This window comes from Parasteatoda tepidariorum, chromosome 2, assembly GCF_982258835.1.
Source record: "Parasteatoda tepidariorum strain Cologne lab strain chromosome 2, Ptep-v5.0, whole genome shotgun sequence".
Taxonomy (NCBI): domain Eukaryota; kingdom Metazoa; phylum Arthropoda; class Arachnida; order Araneae; family Theridiidae; genus Parasteatoda; species Parasteatoda tepidariorum.
Genome location: NC_141756.1, coordinates 3,263,789 through 3,272,575, shown reverse-complemented (window position 1 = coordinate 3,272,575; position 8,787 = coordinate 3,263,789).

The window sequence follows — 8,787 nt, the reverse complement described above, 5'->3', positions numbered from 1 at the left end:
GAATTGAATTTCATGCAGGGTGACCCTGCAAACAAATTGCAGAAGGAACTGTCAACTTTTAAAATATTAAATGAGCAACATCATAATCACTTGGATAGATCAAACAATTTGTGTTCAGTCTAAGAGGGCGGAATATGGCAGCTGATAAACACACAAGCAGTATTCATAAGGATGGTATTAAGACTCCACATGTAAACTGTTGGTGAGGATTATCTTTTTCACTAAATTTCGTTTCATAGAAGTAGATATATTTCAGAATAAAGAAATCACTTTTATAATTAAAAAGAAACCTTTCAAAAAAATTATAATTTTTTAAAAAATCTGTAAATATTATAAAGAATACATATGACATTTTTCATGATCAATAAAAACATTCAAATTCATGTTCATGTAGACTCCCCCACCCCTCACAAAATACTAATGTGGGCTAAAGTAATATACATAAATCTACAAAAAAAAATTGCATAGAAAAATAATTATCGAAAGCAAAGTATTTATGAGCATCTAAGTATTTTTATTTATTTAGATTTAATAAAAAAAAATATTTATTAACTTTTTAAATCCGATATTTTGCTTCATTTAAATTTTTTTTCCTTAGTTAAATATTAAGCAGAAAATATGTCTTTTATATTTTTAAAAAAATCATAATAAGAAATCAGCTTATTTCTAAATGCTATAAAAAAATCTTATTTTTGTCCGTATTTTGTTCAAAATTTCAATAAGATTCTTGGTGACTAAAATCTTTAACGCTTTGTTTTCTTTAGCGCCTATATTCACAACTTCCTTTCCTGCCTTGTGCACCCTACCAACTTAAAGAAACCCTGTTTCCATGACAACGGCTTGAGATGAAATGGAGTATAATTCGATTTGAAAATTTTAATACAAAATCATTTAAGAATGCATAGACAAACATTCGTGCAATTATGTGACATTACAAGCGGAAATGAGCAATATAGAACATGAAATTCAAAACAGAGGCACAGATATTGATAAAAAGTTTTAATCCTAACAGAAAGTACTTACTATTTGTATTTTTTTTGTTCGGTAGAATGCAATTAAAACACGGACCTAGAAAATTCTCACCGGCAGAAAATTTGGCGGAAAGCTATGCTGCTTACAATTGCCGTATTTACCATTTATTTGTCACTGGTTTTGCCCTATCTGTGCGCATAAAATAGATGTATCTCCCTATTTATTGAAAAAGAGCTAATATAGATTTTGAAATATTTAATTATTCATACAACGAATATAGTTTCCTAGAAGAAATTTGAAACTAACTCTTTCAGAACACACAACCTAATTTTTAAAGATGATATGAAAGAAATGAACTGCAATTATTGCAAATAAATAAGAAACGTTTACTTACCTGCAAAAGAAATAGACAATTTCAAAGACAAATTGCATGAGATGATAGCAAGCATCGACAACAAAAACAACAGTTACAAAATAAGTTATCGGTAGCAGTTGAAGTTTGTGCCTCTCATGGTACGAAGGTTTGGTGTAATCGATTGCGCCATGAATGTATTTCTCGATCATATTTACCGATTTATGGTGGAACCAAAATAAAACAATTTTTCATTTAACCAATTTATGGTGCAATTAGAAACTTTGCACCAAGTATTGGTTAAGCATTTACCGAGTTTTTTTACAGTGTACAGCACTGCGATGAGGTCTCGTGTTGAGGAAACCTTTTCGTCATATCTTTGAGAGTTTACGTTTCGTTTATTTAGAATGTTCTGAAATCAATAACTTTATAATATGTTTTTAGCTAAGAAAAACTAAACTTATATCAAATATAATCGAGGCACTAGCGAGAAAGGTAATACAGTAAAGCATTGCTACCAATTTGATTGCCTTTGAACGTCCTTCTGTTAACAACAAAACTGGTTTTGATTATTTCACTCACAAATATAACACCCGTTAAACTTCGAGAATGTTTTAGTTTTTCCTAGGTTTATAGATTTATTTGCAACCCTTAAAATTCTATTATTCGATAAGGATTTAAAAATAAAATGTGTATTATGAATGGTCATTGCAGAGCACCATGAGTGTAATAATCAGTGTAATTTTTTTATTCTTGTTCTTTATAACAATAAAGTATTTAAAAACATGCCATCTGTTTGATATATTTAGTTGAATTTTTCAGACAGTCTAAAAGAATGAATTGAATAAATACGTCATGGATTACTTCACAAATATAAAGAAAGTACGTGATTTTTTTTTGACAGAACAAACAGGAGCTTACAAAGAAAAAAAGAATAAAAGAGACTCCTGATGACTCCACACATTTAATGACTGCAAACATGTCACTTAAAATGACGTGTGGTACAAGTATCGAATGTCAAGAAAATGACATGTTTTGATGACAGTAAGTAGGTTACGTTTATCATCTTTAGAGGAAACAAAATCTTTTTTATTTTTGTTTGCTCTTTAGCCACAAATTATTTGAGTTATAAATTTTCAGTCAAATTGAAATACTTTTTCTTGTAATACTTTATCACTTCACTCTAAATTAAACAATTAATAAAAAGCCAATATTTAACCTTGTTTTCATAAACTAATAGTTAAAAAAACATAATGTTTAATATTTTTATCATTACGTTTAGTTTCTTATTGCTTTTGTGTCTATTAAGGCCAATTCTTATAAATTTAAATTTTGACCACTCTCATACTACTTAGAGATACTACTTTTCTGATCAGCAGAAGTTATCCTCATTTCATTTTCTAATTTAATTTAGCACCAAACAAACTTTTGGCCACTGTCTGACTAACTAGAGTGCTTTAAAGTAAGCTGTAGGTTGTGCTCGATTGCAATAAAAGTTTCAATTCTTTCATAACTCTTGGGAGCAGACCTTATTATCGTATGATTACTAAATAAACTACTTGCAGATCACTTAATGAGTTTAATTTTAAAATGAATGCCTGTGCCTGATACCAATAAAAATTATAAATGTGTCATTTTATTGTCAATCGAAATTTTAATCACTTTCAACTGGTTAGAATACTCAAACTTCAACTGTAGCTTTGTTAAAGCAAGTACAAATAAAGTAAAAATTGCAATCGTTCTTTGAATTTAATACGCAAAGTTTGCTGATTCTTTACTATAAATTAAAGTTTAAATAGTTCACTAACATATATGAATCTGCAGATACAATACTAAAAAGACGAGAAAATAAAGTTAAATCAAATGCTTAAAAATGTAGATTAAAAAGGGATAAACAATTTTCTTTCATATTTCTTGTCAGGGAAATACAAACGGTAAAACAAATACAAACTGTGAAAAAATGCTGTTAAAATTACGGTACGTTGAGGTAATGACATTTCGGATAAAACGAAAACTGAATTCTATTTATAAAAACTAAAGTACACAGTATTTAAACCATTCATTTCGTAGTTTTCTGTTCATACGGTTAAGGTTTTACCAGAAATTCTGATTTTTTAAATTATAGTTCTTATTACCTCACATTCAGGAAAAATACGAAACTTAAAAGTGAGTTTAGCCGAGTAAAATATTTTTATATCATGCTCTAAGGTATCATGATAAAATTACCGAATTTTAGCACAATTACTAAATTTTAATAAACATTATAAGACTATATTTTATTACTAATTTTTTCAAAATCATTGCCAATGCACATCGATAAGAATTACCGAGCTTCATGGTGTTCCCATAGAGCCATAAACACTGCAAATGTTACCATATTCAGGTACTTTTGACTATACGTTTTCTCTCAGTGCAGTAAAGCGTATCAAAGCCCTTCTGTCGCTACCAAAAATATTCATCTTTCAAAGGTGATGAAAGGAAGGGAAAGGTTTTTCTTATTTCAATATGCTTTATTGTGTTTGTGAGTCACTGTTTTTTAACAATGAAATATTTCTTGTCGATATTTATATGTTGAATAAAATGTTAATTAATAATTTGAAGGAGAAACTAAATATTTTTGTAATTAAATAATATTTTATAGCAATTCCTATTTATTTATGTATAAGCAATTAAATGTTCTTAATTTATTTTTCTTCTTTGCTAATCAATTATTGCCAATTAACAATTTATAATCTTATTTCTTCTTGAATAAAATAAAGAATAGCTTTGTCTAAGTTTCATTCTTTTGTTGTAGAAACCTCCAAAGATTACTCAAAAAGCTGTTCTGTTTAAATAAATTATCTATTCAGCGGTTTTTTTTTTTACAAAAATGAGTGTTTCGCTTTGATTAATATACTGGAAACAAAATATTTGCTTTCCTTAATGTAGAAAATCAAAATCTAATTTGCAAAATAAATACCTTTTATTTCAATCTGCTTAAAGCTTTTAATAAAATAAAACCATCAAACTAAAAACATGGTAAGCTATCGGTTATGCATCATCAGACTATTTTCTTTTTTATCTCAAAATCTAAGATTGATGTTTAGTTATTTGAATGAAAAGAGCTTAAGAAATTTGAAGTTTTTTTCCCCTTACTCTTTGGAAAATGCTGTGAATGTAACTATTCAGCAAATTTGTTTCCATTTGAACACGCAAAGTTCAAAGTTTTTGAAAAACTTTTCAAAACCTTATTGTACTCATTCATCATTTCCAATATGAAAGCATATTTCCTAAGAAACTCAAGAAATAAATTGAACAATATTCTTTCAAAATATCTAACCCAATGTATCTTTTACATTTTTCCTGGTGAATAATGAATATACTCTTTCTAACAGCTTATGTCAGTTGTTTGTTTTTTTAAGTTTGCAATAAGCAAAGAAGATTTAAAATCTTAACACTTTCTCACCTAATGCTACTTCTAAATAATATAATTTTGATAAACTATTCTAACTTTTTTTCGTGGTTTGAGGGGCACTTTTTAAGGTTTCTTAAGTAAGATTACAACACTGCTTGTGTTTTCACACAGACTTGTTATAAGCAGACCCTATTTGAGTATCTAGCGTTTAAATAGCTGCCATTTGAATATAGGCAAGTGACGTAAGCAAATAATTATTATTTTATTTTCATTAATATTTACTATCAGTAGTCAATCTACGCCAGGTTGCTAACTTATATTCCAACCTTTAACAACTCGCCCTCTCTTTGGAGCTTTTCCTCTCGGCTCTGTAGTTCACCCCAATTATAATGCAAGCTTTAATTTCGATTAAAATTTGCTTCTTAAACTAAAAAAAAAAAAGTCAAGTATCAAGTTCGCATGGTTTTTCAAAAGTCGATTTTTTTAATGACAGACAGGAGAAGAGCGGGTCGTTAACACTGTAAGTGCCGTTGGGGTCATTCAGATCGTTTTATACCATCTCTTACGTTATTCTTTAAAGATACACGTCAGCTTCGAAGCTCTTTTTTTTTTTTACTTTTTATAAATTGTTTCTGTGCACATGATATAAAAATTACCTGCCTTTCTGATGATAAATAAAATAAATAATTATGAAAATTCCAAAAACAGCCAGAAAGTTTCAAATGACGACGTGTCACATGAAATGCATTTTTGAAGTTCCTGCCTGCTTTTAATTTTGCAGAACTGGAAACAATATGAAGAGGAGTTTTAGATCAGAAATTAGGATCTATCGTGTTAAAAATGTTACACGCAACAGTTTTCGTGAAATTATAAAGTATCTTAGATTCGATTACCGAAGTAGCTCAGCTACTTCGTTCCTATTGAATTAGTATTTCGTTATTGCCTCTAAAAGAAACCATATACACACTGATTATAAGTGGTTATGTTTGTTATAATCCTGTACAAGATCGTATTGTTGGGGAACAGTTATTGTGCGGTAAATAATAAGGAAAATTTATTGCATGAAGTTCAAGTCACATAACTTTGATTTCAACAGATATAATGTTCAAAAAAAATTCTTTTTTGAATGGCTATTTTATTTGCATAAGTTGAAAAACGGTCAAATGAATTACGACCTGAGGAAAGCATAGCGCTCTCATTTTGGAACCACGCCTATACTATTGGAATCGCTGCCTTTTGCCTCAGTAAAACCTGCGGATGAATTTTTTTTCGTAAATAACCCTACATAACAAGGATACTACGCTTGAACAAAAGAAAATGTCCTGTTAATTTCAATGGCACTTTTTTGTCATGATATTCATCTTTTGCACGACAAAATGAAAACTTAATACTTCCTATGTAGGTGCAAACAAAAAGAATACAATAATTCTGAATAGTATTAATGCGAACGTGGTTGCAAAGGATAGCACAGAGTAAAGTCCAAGCACTGTCACTTATTACAATAGTACGAAATGTGATGCAAGCTTAGCTAAGCTTGATGCTAAGGATATATTTTACAAGACGTGAAACTTACAGGTGTCTTGTATTTCGTTACAACGTTTGTGATACTGCTCAATGCTTGAATCCTTTGCCATCCCAATTACTCATTGCTAATTCATTTTTGTGTTTGTAAAAAAAATACAAATCAGCACTTTGAGGATCAGATGACCCTAATTGATAAAATTCAATCCCTAAAATATAAGAAACATGCCTTTTAACATCACAAGACATAGAATAAAACGAATGCTAACTATGAGAAATACAAGAATATAATTTGCATATGTTTTGTTGCAACTTTCACGTCACGCTGATGTAATGTAACGTCTACGCTAATGCATCATTAGTGATGGAACTTAGCATTTTAAAACATGTTGTGTGCTGATGTATATTATTTATATAAATTTCGTTTGTTCATTTCCGTATAACTTGCGCTCTTGCAATAAAATAATCTATTTATACAATCTTACGTTAAAATGTGATATTGACCTCACGCTAATAAAAAAAACGAAGTAAAATTTTATAACTCTCTGAAAACTCTTTCATATTAAATTTTCAACTATAATTACGATTTAAAACATCATTTACTTTGAAATAACAGAAATTTTTTAAAGAGAATCAAATTGACTTTATATGGCAGTTTTAAGTAAGTCCAAAATTTGGCTGTTCTAGTGTAAAAACAGTTGGTTAGGAAAATAGCCACCTGGTTGACGGTTGAGTATCATGATGCATAATCCGAGTGGTTGCCACAACACGGATAAATAAACTATGGTAAAATTACCGTATCGTATGGTAGCGACATTTCTGGTAAAAAAATCCATACTTCTAGTTTAAAAAAAACACACAAAACATATTGTTTTTATACCATTAATTTGACAATCTTTTCGTTCACATCGTAACGATTTCAAGGAAATTCTGGTCTTCAAAATTATAGTTCTTATTACTACACGTTTAGTAAAAAATACAAAACAGAAAAGTAAATCTAACCAAATAGATGGTTCTTATTCCTTGCTCAAAGGTATCATGATAAAATTACCGAATTTTACCACATTTAACAAATTTATCACATATTATAAATCCATAGTTTATTGTTAGATTTAATAACACCATTACGAAAGGAAATTACAAAGATTTTTGATGTTCCCATAGAGTCAGAAACACGGTAAATTTTACTATATTCTGATAAATTTGAGCATACTTTTCTCTCAATGCTCCATTTGCTTTTCGATCGAAATTACGATCTAAAATGATATTTTGTAAATGTCAAGCAGTTTTAATCAATTGAATAATACATATAAATTATACAAGATACTTTGCTAATTAAATCATTATTTTATCACAATAAAAAAAAATTTCCTTATAATAACAAAAATAAACATTTTCATTACTTTAAACTTAAATCTTCTATAAAATACTAAATTATTTTTATTTTTAAAGTTTTTTTGCAAAAATAATGAAAAACGTTTTGTTTTGAAAGTGCTTAACAATTAAAAAATACATGTGGTAAATATCCCAGAAAAATCTATGATCCTACCCAGTTTAAAAATATTGCATTAATAACCATTTATGCTCTCCTTCAAATTAGTGAAAGTATAGCCTAATAACCATTTCTCACGTCTTCTATTTTTTAAATGAAACTTTCTTTCTTTCATATTTTGAGTGCTTTAAAAAGTAGTTAGAAACTTTTATGGGAGGAAAATTAAGTGAGCAGAAAATAAAATGCAATTTCGAGAGTTTTAAGAACTTAAATTAACTTAATGAAAGACGAAACTGAGGGAAAAAATCTGATAATATAAAAATAAAGGTTTCTTAGGAATAAGATTTTCTTTTTGTGGCAGATAAAACCGGAAATTTTATTTCAAGACTCCTCCTTGATACACAACGTGTAATTCTTTATTTTATCCTAATTAAGAAATTAGGTAAAAATTTATTAAAGATAAGTACTCCGAAAAATAATACAACATAGTACTTTGATATCAAAGTTTTCTTAATTAATTAGATTTAAATTAATAGTGAATGAATTAAAATGTTATATTTTTCTACTTCCTTATTCTTCATCTTTTAATTTCTGAATAAAAATGATTATTTCTCTGTTAATAATTCATTCCTTTTTTTCAACAAGTTGCATAGTTTAAATTCGAGATCATATTGCTTCCCTTTCAATCATTTTGTTTATAATATACAAAAGTTAGGAGCTGGTTGGGCCATATTATCGTTAAAATTTGCTTGAACTTTCCTATGGTAATACATTGAACCATATCATTACACCATATTATTCTAAAAAATAATCATTCCTAAATTTCATTACACATTGCCATGAATCAACTTCAACACAGTAAAAAAATCCTAGTATTTGAGCACCATAAATGGTAGAACACCACTTTGCAAAGTGGTGTTTCACTAAGAGTTCCACTTCACCAAAATCAAGGACATATAAGCACACCGGACAAAAAATAAGTCACCCTTAGAGAAATCACGAAAATCATCATTTAATCCCGTATAACACCGCCTCTGGATTCGATAACCGTCTGAA